Source organism: Macrotis lagotis, chromosome 5 (genome assembly GCF_037893015.1).
Source record: "Macrotis lagotis isolate mMagLag1 chromosome 5, bilby.v1.9.chrom.fasta, whole genome shotgun sequence".
In the NCBI taxonomy this organism is placed as follows: domain Eukaryota; kingdom Metazoa; phylum Chordata; class Mammalia; order Peramelemorphia; family Peramelidae; genus Macrotis; species Macrotis lagotis.
Window position 1 is genome coordinate 72,090,414 of NC_133662.1, and position 18,732 is coordinate 72,109,145.

Sequence of the window (18,732 nt, forward strand, 5' to 3'; positions counted from 1 at the left end):
TCCTGGTGTGAGGAAGTGTCTAGAAAAGCTGCCCTAAAAATTATCTGCTTATTCAATCCTGACCAGATTACTGTAACATATAGAAATCCCACCCTTCAATTAAAACCCCCCAAAAGTACAAAAATCTTCTTCAAAGATGATTCCACTCATCATCATTACATGGAACATGTGCAAACTCATACACAATCCAAGACCCATTCGACCTGAAAGATGAACAGCCATTATTGCAAGGGAACTCAGCAGATATCACACCCAAATTGCAGCCATGAATGAAACAAGACTGGCAGATGAAGGTATATTTATGGAAATTAGTGCTCTCTCTATATTTTTCTAGAGTGGTTGCAATGAAATTGATTATCATGAAGCAGGTGCATGTTTTGCAGTAAAAAAAACTAATGTAATCAACAAACATATATGTATATATATATATATATACATATGCATATATATATATATATATATCTAATAAAGGAGTGAATGACATTTTAATGACAATATGATTGCCATTTGTAAGAAAATGTTACACCATTACTATTAGCACCTATACTCCTACCATGATGAACCATGATGAGGTCAAAGAAAACTTTATGAAGACTTGGAGATTCTGATAAAAAGTGTACCAAAAGAATGCTAGAGTAGGCTCAGACTTCCAGAGATGGCAGACATGGCAGGGAGTCCAGGGAAGGAATGGAGCTCGACAAAGCAACAGCAATGGTCACTTACTATTAAAGACTTATGCATCTCTTGACTTTCTCATCACAAACAATGTTTTCCATTTACCTAAACACATACAAAAAAACCCCAATTCCTTGGCACTCTCATAGGAAACATTGGCATCTATTAGATTATGTAATTGTAAGGAGAAGAGACAGACAGTTTGTGAGAGTAATGAAGGTACTGTATGGTGTGGAGTACTGGACTGATCACAGACATCCTCTGCAAGCTAAATATTCACATTCAAAAGAAGCAGCAACCCCAAGACAAAGTGATTACCAGAAGAAATAATGTCAAGGGATTAGATTGCTTTTCTGAGCAGGAAGTTTGTTGCTAACTTAGAGGGAAAGTTATGTCAACACACAGTTGGCAACGGTGGAGCACAAATGGAGGGAGAAATTTTCAGAGATTTGTTATATACCATTGCATTTGCTCATTGGCATCAGAACACTTGAAAAACAAAAATTGGTTTGATGAAACTGTTGGGAAAATGTACTGCTAAATGAAAAATAAGAAGTCCCCAGGATTTACTATCAGGACAGTTCATGTATTTCTAAGAGGCTCACATTTAATTTCATCAAAAATATAGCATAGTTGAAGCTTAGATAGGTGCAGATTCTTGACTAAGTAAGAAGACAGATGAAAATCAGTTTTATGTAGATAATAACAATCCAAAGTACTTTTAAGATGACCTGAAATACATTTATGAGCCAAAGACCTATGGTACATCTCAACTACTCAATATTGATGGAGTCATATTGTTTAGTGATAGGACATGATCCTAAAGAGATGCACAGAGCAGACTGTCATCAATTAATTAAGATGTCATTTACCTCAAATTGTATTAATTCCATCCTAGCTGAAGTTTCAACTGAAGAAGAGGCTTTTAAATGCCATTAGGTAAAGCATCCAGTGCTGATCCTATTTCATTGAGACTGACAAGTTTAGGGTTCCATTGCTCATATAAGATGATTTCCAGAGTCCTCCTTAATAGACTGATCCTTCACCTGAAAGATAATCATCTAAGTGAGGATCAGCATGGCTTCAAAAAGGGTCAAAAAAATTGATATGGTTGGTAACCTGAAAACTTCAAGAAAATTTCCAGGAGGAGAATAGACTTTTGGAAAATTATGTCAATTTTTTTTTTTTTTTACCACGAGAAGTTTATCAGTTCCATGATGGCATACTTACCTGGAGATCTGGAGAGTGACAATGCTTTTCCCAGTTTTTAATCACAAATGGAGTGAAACAAGGATACGTCCTTGCTCCTATGTTTTTTAGCAGGATCCTTTCAGTCATATTATCAAATAATCTTCACTGAGAATGAATTCAGCATCAAGGCCAGCTACCACACTGATGGGGAATTGTTCAACTTGAAAAGGCTACAAGTAAAGATCAATGTGGAGGGAGTGTTGTCTCATGATTTTCTGTTTGCAGATTCTTGTGCCCACAATGCAACCTCTGAAGCTGAGATATGATAAAATTTGGATCGATTCTCTGCTCTTTGTGTTAATTTCAAGCAAACATAGGTTCCAGCACCACATCATCCATTTGTGAAGCTGTTGATTTCACCAAATAGAGAAATTTTGAACACTGTGGATAAGTTAACTTACTTTGGCAGTATACTTTCCAGGGAAGTCCCCTAGTTCAATGTTTGGGAGGCTCTGAAAGAAAGTGTGGGAAAGAAGAGTTATAGACTGACTACAATTGAAGGTCTACAAATCATTCTGCTGACTTCATTGTTGTATGTCTGTGAATAAACACCATGACAGAAAAGTGAAGTTTCTCAGCTAGATTCTGAAGATCACCAGGTAGGATGAGATAGTAGACACTGAGGTTTTTATTCAAACTAAGCCATCAGAAATTCAAACATCGCCACAGAGAGTGCAACTCCTATGGTCTGGCTACTTTGTTTGAATGACAAACATATGCTTGCCAAAAAAGACTACTTTTGGAGAACTCACATAGGTCAAGCACTCACCGAGAGGGTCAGGAAAAAATCAATATAAGAATATTTTCAAAGTCTCTCTTAAGAACTTTGGAATTGATTGAGCAATATAAGAAACACTGGCACAGGACCACACAGCAAGGCATGTCTTCATTAGAGAGGATGCTGTGCTCTCTGAGCAAATTAGAATTGAAGTAACTCAAAGGAAACATGGAATAAACAAGCTGAGAAAACCCAATCAAAATATGTCCATGGACTATTTTTATCTCATCAGTGATAGAGCATTTTGAGCTAATATTGTCTGATCAACCACAGTGGTATATACTGTAACTTGTCTCTAATAATGTTGTTTTGGTTCTGTTGAATAGTGAAGTAAAGGAACCCAAATCCTTAGCAGATCTAATTTTATTCAGTATTTGAATATATCACCTTTCACACCCACAATTATTTGACTATGTTATATTTTTTATCATTTGTTGGATTGTTTTATTGGTGTCTGCTCTGATTAAATGAAGTTCAACTTTTAAATCAAAGAGAATATTTTTTATTTTATATATTTAGTAATATATGCTTTCAGAGTCTGAAGGGAATTTTCAGGTCAGGTAGTTTGATTTACTGCTGAAATCATAATCTTTCACTCCACAAGAGTATCTTCTACTACAAACAGGAGCTGATGCTCTTTCCGAGGAGCAAAATCAGAACCAGTCACAAATCATTGACATGCTTGCTATATAACATCTTGGAAAGAGTGTTTGCTCTGGAGTCAGAAGAGTTGGAAGGCCATATGTGACTTACTATATTTACTACATGTCTCTCTGTGAGTATCATTCAGAATCCCTAAGGACAAATTTCCACATCTATACATGAGATTGAATTAAATACCAGCATAGATTCGATTAAGTTATTGCTCCATGAACTTTATTTTTACCTTTTTTTGAGAAGCATGCCTTTCATTATAAATAACCATTTTAGTCAAAAGTGCAAAAATGGTTTAATTTCAAAGAGTTTATTAAGATTTTTTAAGAATTATGAGATAAACTCTCTCTCTCTCTAGATATATGTATATATATATATATATATGTACATATATATGCATATATATATATATATATATATATTTAATTGGGTATCTTTGCTAATGAGAGAAATGAAATGAGTAGAAATTGAAAAGGACACAGAAAATCCAAAAACTTCCTTATTCCAATTTCTGTTATTGCAATTAAATCTGTCAATAGCTTGTATTGGGATTCCTAGTTTTATTTTATTTTTCCTATTTCATTTTCAATGACGAACTGCTTTTCAAAGTTAATAAAAACTGGTAGTAAATGAGATGTGAAGGAAGAAAATAACCAAGATATTGTATAAATTGCATGAATAATCTTAGAATCAGTAGAATAGAAATTTAACATCTCTGCAAAACATTGAATGCAAGTAAAAAGTGTGTGGTTCAGTAGAAATAGTACTAAGCTTATAATATTTTTTATTAAAGATATTATTTATTGCAAATTCTACAATTCTTCCCCTAATCTTACTTCCCTCCCCTCCACCCCCCCACAGAAGGCAATTTGGCATTATTTTACATTGTTTCCATTGTATACATTGATCCAAATTGACTGTGATTAGAGAGAAATCATATCCTTAAGGAAGAAACATGAAGTATAAAAGATAGCAAGATCAGACAATAAGATATCAGCTCTTTTTTTTTTTTTCTAAATTTAAGCAAATAGTCCTTGGTCTTTGTTCAAACTCCACAGTTCTTTCTCTGGATACAAATGGGATTCTCCATTGCAGACAAGCCTCTGAATTTCCTATTTTTGCACTGAGGGAGGAGCAAGTCCATGAAGGTTGATTATTGCCCCCCATGTTACTGTTAGGGTATACAGTGTTTTTCTAGTTCTGCTCATCTCACTCAGCATCAGTTCATGCAAATCCCTCCAGGCTCCCCTGAATTCCCATCCCTCCTGGTTGCTAATAGAACAAGAGTGTTCCATGACATACATATACCACAGTTTTCTAAGCCCTTCCCCAATTGAAGGAAATTTACCTAATTTCCAATTCTTTGCCAGGACAAACAAGGCTGCTACGAATAATTTTGTACAATTGATGTTTTTACCCTTTTTCATCATCTCTTCAGGGTATAGACGCAGGAGTGGCATTACTGGATCAAAGAGTATACACATTTTTGTTGCCCTTTGGATGTATTTCTAAATTTCTCTCCAGAAAGGTTGGATGAGTTCACAGCTCCACCAACAGTGTGATAGTGTCCCAGATTTCCAACAACACTTCCAACAATAATCATTATCCTTTCTGGTCATATTGACCAGTCTGAGAGTTCTGAGGTGGTACCTCAGAGAAGCTTATTTTGCATTTCTCTTATGAGTAATGATTTAGAACAGTTTTTCATATGACTAGGGATTGCTTTGTCCTCCTCATTTGTAAATTGTCTTTGCAAATCCTTTGACCATTTGTCAATTGGGAAATGGATTTTTTTTTTAAAAAAATTATGACTCTGTTCTCTGTATATTTTACAAATGAGTCCTTAGTCAGAAACATTAGTTGGAAAGATTGTTTCCCAGTTTGCTACATTTCTTTTGATCTTGGTTGCAGTGGTTTTGTCTGTTCAAAAGTTTTTAATTTAATGTAATCTAAATTATCTAGTTTATCTTTAGTGATGTTCTCCATATATTCCTTAGTCATAAACTGCTTCCCTTTCCATAGTTCTGCCAAGTAAACTAGTCCTTGATCTTCTAATTTGTTTGTTTTTTTATGCCTAAATCCTATATGCATTTGGATCTTATCTTGGTATAGGGTGTGAGGTGTTGGTCTAATCTAAGTTTCATTCATACTAACTTCCAATTTTCCCAGCAGTTTTTATCAAAGAGAGAGTTTTTATCCCAATAGCTGGACTCTTTGAGTTTATCAAACAGCAGATTACTATAATCATTTACTGCTATAGCACCTAGTCCATTCCACTGGTCCACCACACTATTTCTTAGCCAGTACCAGACAATTTTGATGACTGATGCTTTATAATATAATTTTGGATCGAGTAGGTTTAAGCCCCCTTCTTTTGCACTTTTTTTCTATTAAATTCCTGGAAATTTTTGACTTTTTCTTTCTCCATATGAATTTATATACAACTTTTATCTAACTCATTAAAGTAATTTTTTGGAATTTTGTTTGGTTGGGCAATAAACAGGTAGTTTAATTTTGGTAGAATTGTTATATTTATTATATTAGCTCTACCTATCCATGAGCAGTTGATGTTTGCCCAGTTATTTAAATCTGATTTAATTTGTGTGAGAAGTGTTTTATAATTGTTTTCAAAAAGTTTTTGAGTCTGCTTTGGTAAATAGACTCCCAGGTATTTTATATTGCCTGAGGTTACTTTGAATGGGATTTCTCTTTTTAACTCTTTCTGCTGTATCTTGCTAGTCATATATAGAAAAGTTGAGGATTTATGAGGGTTTATTTTATATCCTGCAACTTTGCTAAAATTGCTAATTGTTTCCAGTAGTTTTTTGAATGTTTTCTTGGGATTCTATAGGTATACCATAATGTCATCTGTAAAGAGTGAGAGTTTTGTTTTTTCCTTCCCAATTCTAATTCCTTCAATTTCTTTTTCATCTCTAATTGCTGAAGCTAATAATTCTAATATGATAATGAGTAGTAGTGGTGAGACTGGGCATGCCTGTTTCACCCCTGATCTTACTGGGAATGCCTCTAGCCTCTCCCCATTGAATATAATGCTCGTTGATGGTGACAGATAGAACAGTACATTTATTCCTACACTCTCTATGTTTTTAGTAGGAATGGGTGCTGTAATTTGCAAAAGCTTTTTCAGCATCTATTGATATGATCATGTAATTTCTGATAGGTTTGTTTTTTATATAATTGATTATACTAACAGTTTTCCTGATATTGAACCAACCCTGCATTCCTGTGATGAATCCTACTTGGTCAAAATGTATTATCCTAATGATAACTTGTTGAAATCCTTTTGCTAAGATTTTATTTAAGATTTTTGCATCTGTATTCATTCATCAGGGAGATAGGTCTATAAATTTTCCTCTGTTTTAACTCTTCCTGGTTTAGGTATCAGCACTATATTGTTTACATAGAAAGAGTTCCATCTTACCCTATTTTTCCAAAGAGTTCATATAGAATTGGAACCAATTGTTCCTTTATTGTTTGGTAGAATTCACTTGTGAATCCATCAGGCCCTGGAGATTTTTACTTAGGGAGTTCAATGATGGCTTGTTGAATTTCTTTTTCTGAGATAGGGTTGTTTGGGTATTTAATCTCCTCTTCATTTAACCTGGGCAATTTATATTTTTGTAAATATTCATCCATTTCACTTAGATTGTCAAATTTATTGGCATAGAGTTGGACAAAATAATTCTGAATTATTACCTTAATTTCTCCTCATTGGTGGTGAGTTCGCCTTTGTCATTTATGATACTAGCATTTTGGTTTTCTTCTTTATTTTAATCAAATTGACCAGAGGTTTATCAATTTTATTGTTTTTTTCATAAAACCAACTTTTGATTTCATTTATTAACTCAGGGTTTTTTTGCTTTTGCTTTTATTAATTTCTCCTTTAATATTATTGAATTTCTAATTTGGAATATAATTAAGGATTTTTAATTTGTTCTTTCTCTAATTTTTGTTGCATATTTAGTTCATTGATTTCCTCTTTCTCTAATTTATTCATGCAAGTATTTAAAGTGATAATATATCCCTTGTCAGATGTTTTGAATGTTGTTTCATTTTGGTCATTATCTAGGATAAAATAATTAATTCTTTCTATAATTTGTTTTTTGATCAACTCATTCTATAAAATGAGGTTATTCAGTTTCCAATTGGTTCTGGGTCTATATCTCCCTGGCCTAATATTACATATGACTTTTATTTCATTGTGATCTGAGAAAGATTGTATTCACTATTTCTGCAGTTGATCATTAGGTTTTTATGTCCTAGTACATGGTCAATTTTTGTATAAGCACCAGGTACTACAGAGAAAAAGGTATATTCCTTTCTATCCTCCTTCAGTTTCCTCCATAAGTCTATCATATCTAATTTTCTAACAATCTATTTACCTCATTAACTTCTTGCTTGTTAATTTTATGATTTGATTTATCTAGATCTGAGAGTAGGAAGCTGAGGTCTCCCAGTAGTAGAGTTTTGCTATTTATTTCTTCCTGTATTTCTTTCAGCTACTCCTCTAAGAATTTGGAGGCTATCTGATTGGATGTATATATTCAGTATTGAAATTACTTTATTGCCTATGGTACCTTTTAGGAGGATATAGTTCCCTTCCTTATCTCTTGTTAAGCTATCTATTTTTCCAGCTGGTTTGTTTGAGATAAGGATTGCTACCCTTGCTTTTTTCACTTCAGCTGAAGCAAAATATATTTTGCTCCAACCTTTACCCTTTCCTCTATATGTATCTCACTGCTTCCAATGCATTCCTTGCAAGCAGTATATTGTAGGATTCTGGTTTTTAATCCAGTCTGCTATTTGCTTATGTTTTAAGGGAAAGTTCATCCAATTCACATTCAAAGTTATATTTACTAACTCTTTATTACACTCCATGCTCTCTTCCCTCTGTTTGTATTTTTCCCCTTTGCCCAGCCCTGTATCTACATTCCCCAGTATTTTGTTTCTGAATACCACACCCTTCAGTGTGTTTGTCCTCCTATATCCACCCCTTCCCCTTTCTTTTCCTTTTTCCTTTTTTTGTTTTCCTTTCCCTTCCTTCTGTTAGTTCAGCTTTTTATTCCCCCTTCCTTTCTCAGTCCCCCTTCCCCTTTTCCATTTTTAATGCTTGAAGGGTAAGATGTTTTTTAAATTAACTGAGCATGTGTGTAAGTTACATTTAAGCCAAGTCTGAAGAGAAGAAGTTTCAAGCATTTTTCCTCTACTCCTTTCTTTCCCTCATGGGTATTTTGAACCTCTTAACATAATGAGATTTACACCATTCAATTCCCTCCCTCCTCCTGTCTCCTTCCTTTCAACCTTTTTAAGGAGGAGTTGTTTTTAAATCTTTCTGTCTGAGTCATAGAATATTCTGAGTATCCATCAGTTCTAACTAAGTACAATCTATCTAATAGAGTTTCAATTATTGAGAGTTATTAGTGTATTTCTCCCAAGTAAGGCTATGACTAGTTTCATCCCATTGGATAGCAGTCTCATGGATAAATCATGAGTGCCCATCCCTTGTGGCTAGGTATATTTTCTCTGTTAGTATTACAGTTCTCAAGAGTTATGAGAATTTTTTTCCCATGCTGGTATATAGCCAGTTTCAACCTATTGGATAGCAGTTTTTTTTCCTTTATCCCCACCCCCTTTTTTCTTTACCTTTTCATGTGTCTCTTGAACCTCCTATTTGATGTCCAAATTTTCTATTTAGTTCTGGTTTTTTCATTGTGAATTTTTGGAATTCTGCCATTTTGTTAAATGTCCATCTTTTCCCCAGAAAAGAAGGCTCAGCTTTGGGGGATAGTGGATTCTTGACTGCATTCCATGCTCCCTTGCTCTTCAGAGCATCCTATTCTAGGCCCTTTGATCCCTTAATGTTGATGCTGCCAGGTCCTGCATGATCCTTACTGTGGCTCCTTGGTATTTAAATTGTTTGTTTTAGGGTGCTTGAAGGATTTTCTCTTTTAACTTATAGTTCTGGAATTTGGCCACAATAATCCTTGGTGTTTTCATTTTAGTCTCTCTTTCTGGAGGGGATCAATGTATTCTTTCAATGCTATTTTGTCTTTTGGTTCCATGATATCAGGGCAATTTTCCATCACTAGATCCTGTAATATTAAGTCCAAGCTTTTTAATCTCTTCAATGTTTTCAGGAAGTCCAATGATTCTCAGGTTGCCCCTCCTCTATCTATTCTTGAGGTCAGTGCTTTTGCTGATGAGGTATTTTACATTTTCTTCTATTTTTTCCTATTTTTTTGGTTTTTGTTAATAGGCTCTTGTTGTCTCATGAAGTCATTAGTTTCTGCAGACTCCATTCCTTTTTTTTTTAGAGAGGAGTTTTCTTCATTTACCATCTTCAAATCCTTTTCCAATTGGTCAATTCTGTTTTTGAAAGAACTTTCCATTTGACCAATTGAGGTTTTGAGAGAATTATTTTCTTTTTTCCATTTTCCCAATTGTGGATCCGAGAGAATTATTCTCATTTTGTATTTGTCCAATTTTATTTTCAATTTATTTGTTTTCTTTTTGCAAGGTGTTAATTGATTCTCTCTACTATTCCTGTTGATTTTTAAACTCCTTTCTCATTTCTTCAAGGAAGTCTTTACCTTGCTGGTGGACAGGTCATATTCTCCTCAGAGGTTCTAGATCTCTCTGAGTTAAGGTCTTTTCCTTCCAAGAATTTTTCTATGGATCTACTTTTCCGCTGACCTTTCTTATTTTGCTAAGATTTTGAGTTGGGGAGGGGCTGGTTCACAGGGATTTGGTGTTGGGATCTCTAGAGGCTTTACTCACTGAGTGCAATATAGCCAGATGGCCAGTAGGGTGCTAGAGAATTTGTTCACTAAGTGTAATTTCTCCAACTGGCCAGTAGGAGGTACTGGTTGCTTTCTCTGCAGTGTCTGGATCTTGATTGAGGCCCTCTCCCTTAGCCTTTTGCCTTTAATCAATGGTGGGCTTTACCCTGGGGTGAGGTCATCCTTCTCCCTATTGTCAGCTGAGCTGGCTCTTCTGCTCACACATGTGCCTGGGGCAGAAGTAGTCTGTAATAGTGCTTGTTCTGGGAAGATGCCTTAGCTGCAATGGAGACTTGTACTCGGAGTTCCTCCTGACCAGAGGAGCCCAGAGATGGTGTCTTCAGCTCTCCTAAACTGGAACCCGCCCCCCCCCCCCCAGCCCTGTTGGCAAGCTCCAGAGTTTCAGAGCCAAAACCAATGCTTCTGCTCCCTAGAAGACCCAAGCCCCTGCAGTGTACCAGGCTCTAGCCCAGCTGATCAAACAGGTCCAGCTCTCAGGCCCTCAGGCTCCCAAGAGTTCTAACCCTGCAGCTAATCAGGCTGATCCCTGACATAGTGCTGGTAGACCATCCAGATTTCACAGACAGACAGCAATGAGATCAGCACAAGGGTTCTGTAATCCTTCCATTTAGTGGTTAATGTAATACTTCTTCTCTTCCACAATGCCTCCCGTACACTGAACTAGCTCTGTCAATGCATATGCCCACTCCATTATCAATGTGTACCTCCATGTAAAGAATACTGCCGAGGTAAGTAAACTTATCTATAATATGTAAAACTTTTCCATTTGCTGTAAGCAAGGGTTCCACAAGATGGGTGGTATGGTACTGAATGTGGAGCATCTGTATTTTCTTGGTGTTAATTGTTAGGTCGAAATTCTCAAAAGCAACCAAAAACTGATCCATACTTTGTTGTCATTAGAGGCTGCATTGAGTGCACAATCATCTGCAAACTGAAAATCATGAAGCTACTTTCCCTCCTCATTGATCCACAGCCTTTTCAAGTTGACAAATTTCCCATCAGTGTACTAACTGACCCTGATTCTGTGTTCATTCTCAGTGAAGGTGTTAGAACTGAAAACATCAAGCTAAAAAGCATGGGAACAAGGACACATCCTTGTTTCATGCCATTGGTGACTGGGAAATGATGGGAGCATTGTTAACTATCCCAAACCTGGGCAACACTGTCATAATGTTATTGATGGTTAATACTAATGAACTTCTCCAGGAAACCAAATATTGACATATTTTTTCATAAGCCCTCATGACTCACAGCATCATATACCTTGGTCATATCAACAAATATTGTATACAGATCTCTGTTCTGCTCCTGATATTTTTCCTGGAGTATGACTGCTAACAACATATGAACTGCTTCTTGAACCTTTCTGAAGATTCCCATATTCTACGTGAAGGATCAGCCTAAGAAGAACTCTGGTAAGAATCTTACCTTATTGGGAGATATAACAATGAAGAAGGAAAGAAAGTAGGAAGGCATCATTATTGACAAAGATATTTATATTAAAAACTCTGTTAGAAGCAAACATGTTTTTTTGGGTTCATTTTTAAGCATTTGTCATTTATTTTGTTTAAAAAATTTTCCCCCAGCTACATGCAAAAGCAAGTTTCATTTACTTCCAAAACCTTGAGTTCTAAATACTCTCCCTTTCCCCCCACCCCACTGCTCCCATTGAGAAAGCAAATTACTTGGTGTAGATAAAAATGTGTAGCCTTGAAAAACATTGCTACAACACTCATGCTGTAAAAGTGAATATAATCTTCCCCCCACAAAGAAAGAGAAACCTCAATAAAAATAAAATGAGGGGAAAATATGCTTTGGTCTGTGTTCAGACGTTATCAGCTCTTTCTATGGAATGAAAAGTAGTATTTATAAGGAGTCTATTAGAGAAATTGCTTCAATATTCTTTGCCACAGTTGCTATTGCTAGCTGTATTTCCCTCCATCCTATATCCCCCACTCAAATTTATTCCATTCTCTCTATCCTTTCACCCTATCCCTCCTTGAAAGTATGTTTTATCTGACTAGCCTCTCCCATTATCTTCTCTATCTTCTATCACCCACACCCCTTCCCTCCCCCTTTCCCCTTTCTCCCAGCCCTTTAATCTTCTATTTTCCTCAAGATTAATATAGATTTTTCTATTTATGTTAGAGATTAAGTTCACTCATTTCCCCTCATCTTCCCTCTCTTTCACTTCATTGTAAAAGCTTTTGCTTGCTTTTTTTATGGGAAATAACTTACCCTATTCTATCTCTTCTTTTGATAGCTTCCAGTACATTCCTTTGTCCCCCACTAATTCCATCTTTTTACTATATAATATCTTCAAATTCAGCTCCCTCTTCTGTCTTATCTAGATTATGCTCCTTCTAACTACCCTAATAAATTAGAAGGTTCATATGAGTTATCAGTATCATTGTCCCATGCAGGAACACAAGCAGTTCAGCATCATTATATCCCTCATCATTTGCCATTCCCATCCACCTTCTTCATGCTTCATCTGAGTCTGTATTTGAAGATGAAACATTCTGTTCAATTCTGGTTGTTTCATTAGGAAGGAGTGAAAATTCCCTATTTCACTGAATATCCATCTTTTCCCCGGAAAGAGTTTGTTCATTTATGCTGGATAGTTTATTCTCAGATAATCCAAGTTCTTTTGCCTTCTGGAATATCATATTCCAAGCCCTATGAGTTGTTAAATCTTATATTATCTTGACTGTAGTTCCATGATATTTGAATTATTTCATTCTAATAGCTTCTGATATTTTTTCTTTGACTTGAGAGTTTTGAAATTTGTCTATAATATTCCTGACATTGACTATTTTGGGGTCTCTTTCAGGACATGCTAGGTAGATTCTTTCAATTTCTGTTTTACTGTCCACTTCTAGGATATCAGGGCAGTTTTCCTGCATTATTCCTTTTTTTTTCCTTTTTTTATTTTAATTAAAGATTTTATTTATTTTAAGTTTCAAAATTTTCCACCAATGTTACTTCCCTCTCCCACCCCCCACAGAAAGCAATTTGTCAGTCTTTACATTGTTTCTATGTTAGACATTGATCCAAATTGAGTATGATGAGAGAGGAAACATATCCTTAAGGAAGAAACATAGAGTATAAGAGATCGCAAGATCATACAATAAGATATCAGTTTATCAGTTTTTTTCTAAATTAAAGGAAATACTCCTTGAACTTTGTTCAAACTCCATGGATCTTTATCTGGATACAGATGGTATTCTCTATTGCAGACAGCCCAAAATTGTCCCTGATTATTGCATTGATGAAATGAGCATGTCCATCATTTGATCATCACCCCCATGTTTCTGTCAGGGTGTACAGTGTTTTTCTGGTTCTGCTCATCTCACTCAGCATCAGTTCATGCAAATCCCTCCAGGCTTCCCTGAATTCCCATACCTCCTGGTTTCTAATAGAACAAGAGTGTTCCATGACATACATATACCACAGTTTGCCAAGCCATTGTTCAATTGAAGGATATCTACTTGATTTTCAGTTCTTTGCCACCACAAACAGGGCTGCTATGAATATATTTACACAAGTGATGTTTTTACTCATTTTCATCATTTCTTCAGAGTATAGACACAGTAGTGGTATTTCTAGATCAGAGTATGCACATTTTTGTAGACCTTTGGGCGTAGTTCCAAATTTCTCTCCAGAAAGGCTGGATGTGTTTACAGCTCCACCAACAGTGAAATAGTGTCCCACATTTCCCACAACCATTCCAACAATGTTTGTTATCCTTCCTGGCCATATTGGCCATTCTGAGAGGTTTGAGGCAGTACCTCAGAGAAGCTTTAATTTGCATTTATCTAATAAGTAATGATATAGAGCAATTTTTCTTGACTATGAATTGCTTTTATCTCCTCATCTGTAAATTGCCTTTTCCTGCATTATTTCTTGAAAAAAAGAAATCCAGGCTCTTTTTCTTTTTTTGTTCATGACTTTCAGGTTCAATAATTTAAAATTATTTCTCCTAAAATTATTTTCTAGGTAAGTTGTTTTTCTAGTGAGATAATACTAATTTTCTTCTAATTTTTCATTCCTCTGGCTCTGTTTTATTGTTTCTATTTTATTTTATTGTTACAATCATCTTCCCTTAGCTCCATTCTATGTTTTAAGGAATTATTTTCTTTAAAGAGCTTTGGTATCTCCTTTTCCATCTTTCCAATTCTATTTTTTAAGGCATTCTTCTCCACATTAGTCTATTGGACTGCTTTTTTTCATTTGGCCCAAACTGGTTTTAAGTTGTTATTTTCTTCTGGATATTATTGTATCTCCTTCACCAAGCTGCTGATTTGGTTTCCATAATTATCCTTCTTCACTTTCATTTTTCTCTCAAATTTTTACCCTACCTTTCTTGTTTTTCAAAATATTTTGAGTTCTTCCATAGTCTGCAAACAATTCATTTTTTGTAGCCTTTATATTCCAAAGCTTTGAGCTTGTTATATATGAGTGTGTATCTTTATCTACCCTAAGATCAAAATGATTTTCTATGGTCATATTTTTTTCTTCCTTGTTGTTTGCTCATTTCTCCAACCTATGACTAATTCTTTCTAAGATGGAACTCTGCTGTCCAGGTGAAGGGCTCACTATTTCAAGCTTTTGAGGGTTGTTGCAACTGTTTTCAGGGATATCCTCCCTCCAACCTATGGAACCTGTAGGTTCTGAATTATTCCATGGTCTTATAAAAGAGTTTCTCCTGACCTCTGCTTTAGTCTGTGGATGACCAAAAGAACTCCTTTCTGCCCTGCAATCATTAGGAGTATCCCCGTTCCACTCCAGGCAATGAGCTCTGTTGTGCTTCTCCTCCTTTTCCTGAAACCAGGACTCCAGCCTGAGACCTGCCCTGACTATGGGTAATGCAACATGTCCTGTCTCAGGGATAGCAAAGAGATCTCTGCAATCTCCCCCAAAACCCTTACCATCCATGAACTGAGGACTCTGGGTGAAATTGCTAGATGATTCCCCAGTTCTGCTCCTGGTCCCCTTGGACTAAATCTCTGAGACCTGTGCTTGCTGGACTCTGAACTCACTCTGGTGCCACAGAGTTTTACTGCTGACCTTCCCAAATGTCCTAGTCAGTCCCTGGGTTGAGAGGTCTAAAGTGCCACTGCTCAGATCCAGGAGTCATTGCCTATTCTTGGGTGTCTGGAAGCAGTTCACACTGGTGCGGACTGGGCTGTGCTGCAGTTTCCTTCTATCCCTGGTGTAACTGACCTTTTCCTTGGATCTCCATATTGTCATGGGCTGGAAAATTGTTTCACTCAGTCTTTTTTGTGGATTCTGCCACTCTAGAATTTGTTTAGAGTCATTATTTAAAAGTATTTTGAATTGTTTGGGAGAGAGCTGTTTGGAGTTCCTGTCTTTGCACTATCATCTTCGCTTTACTCCCAATAAATATTTTTTTTAGGTTTTTGCAAGGCAAATGGGGTTAAGTGGCTTGCCCAAGGCCACACAGATAGGTAATTATTAAGTGTCTGAGGCCAGATTTGATCTTAGACACTCATGACTCCAGGCCCAGTGCTCTATCCACTTTGCCACCTAGCCACCCCAAGAAATATGTTTTAGTACTAGTTTTTCCCTCAGAAATGAATTATACTTAAGAAATCATGGCAAACAGATCAGTGAGTTAAAGGAAATATCAGTTTCTTTATAGTTATACTTTAGATTATGTTAACATCAGTTTATAAGAAAAATATAGGAAATATGAAAGGAGAAAATTGTTATTTTCATCTGTATAGTTAAGGGAAGATTGTGCAAATGTAGTTGTACCTGAGTGAAAAGAAATATAATTCTATGCCTAAACATATTCTTACGTTTAAATCTGCCCTCAGAGACTTTATAGCTGTGTGATCTGGGTGAATCAATCAACTCCTTGGGATTACTTAGCAAGTGTTTTGGGGTTGTTTGCCAATTCCTTTTCCTTATTTTATACATGAGAAAACTGAAGCAAGCAGTGTTAAGTGACTTCCCTAAGATCACACAACTATAAAGTCTCAGGATAGATTTAAACTTGGGAATTTTCTGACTCCAGGTTTACCACTCTATTTACTGAATAACTTACATGACTCCTACTATTGCATAGTCCCATAACAAATATTAGTTATACTTACCTCATATTGTTTTTTAAGCATGGAATGAGTTATATATAAAGTACTTTATTAGTATTACAATGAAGTATATATTCAATAATTATTTTTTTGTTGTTTTAACTAAGGATGATGTTAGAATAAAGTCTTCTGGCATGAGAGATAATTCTCACCTAAACAGAAATGGTTGAACTAGGATTTTTAAATGAAAATATTTATATAATTTCTATCACAATAAGTTAAATAAAGAAAGACATTACTATTTTTTCTTAAGCTTTGGCCAGAATTCTTAGAATCATTAGCAAGAAACTCTATCTCAATTCCAAGGTATGCAATTGTTCCTTGAAGACATGTTTTTAAAAATGTTTATGCAAGAGGAAAACATAGCTTAGTAACCTTTGCAAATTGAAAATGATGAAGATCAATAAAATATTATGGAAACAAAACTGTCTGTGCTTGATAGTAATTTCTGAAAAAACTGAATCCATTTAACTAGATGCCATTTTTCTTTCCATGAAATAGATTTTTAGACCCTTTATATTCTTATATCTAATGATCTCCTACTGAGGACAGTAGGCTATGATCAAAAACAGGCATAAACATCACCCAATTCCATTTGCTTCCCAAATGACTCAACTGGAAATGTTATTCATAAAATAACCTTATTATGGGGAAAAAATTACTTTGACTTTCTTCACCATCACTAAAGTATTGTTCACTAGATCCATTTTCAAGTTGCCCAAGAGGTGTTGCTAAATGGATTTTCAAGTAAAAAAATCACTCAGTACATAAGGTACAGTCAGATACCAATTACAGAGTTTACTGTTTTTATTTGACTACTGTGAAATTTGAACTAATTGCTCTGCCTGTTAGACACTATTTTATGTGTGAAACTGATAATATTCAACTAATTTCAAGAAAATAGCAATTCAGAGAATGGACTCATTTACTTGACAAGTTCTTATCCTTGTGGATAAAACTCAAGTTTATAAAGTATATGAAATGCTATCAGCCATGAAGTATTTGGAGAAATCATGTATTTGATTAAATTGAAATATGAAATCATTCCTGTATGAACAATTTTAATGTATTCTGGGATAATCAAATTGAAAAACAGTCATTACGTGGGAAAGACAACATGGGTATCTAACCACCCACAGCTACTAATTACAACTTAACATTCTCCATTAATTTGCAGTGTCATACTAGTGTGATACTAGTTGTCATTGGTGTCAGATTTTGGGATTCCATTTTCGACTATTTATTATAGAGTATGTTGAGAGTTTTTAGAGTTCATGGAATAATTAATTGATCTAGATCTGAGGAAGTCTTCAAAAGACATCTAGTTCAACCAATTCAGTTTGGAGATTAATAAACAGGTCCAATAGAAGAAACTGTTGTATACAAGATCCAAAAGTAGAAGAGAGTATACTAAATCAAGTTGAATGACTACAGGTCTCATGTCCTTTTCACCATGTGAAATGTTAGTATTACAGTCAGAGAGACTGGATTGCCGAAAGAAGTCTTTATGTGTGTCTTGGGGTAAAAAAACACATTCTATAACTTGTATCAGATTTCATGCTGTCTTGGGAAAGGGAAAAGAAAAGGAGGGAAAACATTTTATAAAAATGAAGGTTGAATAATATTTCTATATATATATAATTGTAAAAACATAAGCAAAAAATAAAAAAGTGTAATTGCAAATCAAGGTGAGATTGTAAGCACCATATGGTCTGAATATCTTATAGTGTATGAATTAATATAGGTGCAGATCCTTGGAAAATTGGGCTTGCCATGTGGGAATATGGAGAGACTAGAAACTGATATAGGTATAAATTGGGAGACTCCACTAAACCCTGAGATTGTACACAACTCTGTGTCTCGATGCCTTTTCAAAAGTGATGAGAATGAAGAAAGAATCCTAAGAGTTGCTGCATTTATGTCACAATTATAATTCCTCAAGTTTCCATTTGGAAAAAAAATGCCTAAGAGATTTAGGTAAAACTAGATCAAGGGTACTGATGTAGAATTGTCACAGTCAGTGACACAATCATAAAATAATGATGCATAGTGTATCTCTCTTGCTCTCACCTTAGATTTGCATTTTCTGTGACTCCTTCTTGATCATTAAATGTCTGTTTCATTAAACTATCAATGGCAAATATAATAATAATAATAATAATAATAATAGTTAACAAGCATATAATACTTTATGACCTGCAAAGCTATTTTTACACACATTATCTCATTTGATTTATTAATTACCTATTATGTACAGAATATTTGCCAGATGTTGGGTAACTTTCAGTGAGACTTTCATCATAGTCCATAGGGATCCCTCCAATACTTTTCTGAAGTCAAAGAAAAATGCACCAAATCAGTGATTATATTTATCTACTGGTCTAACCATGGGGTTTCACCACAGAACTGGAAGGGTCTCAAGGGTCCATCTACT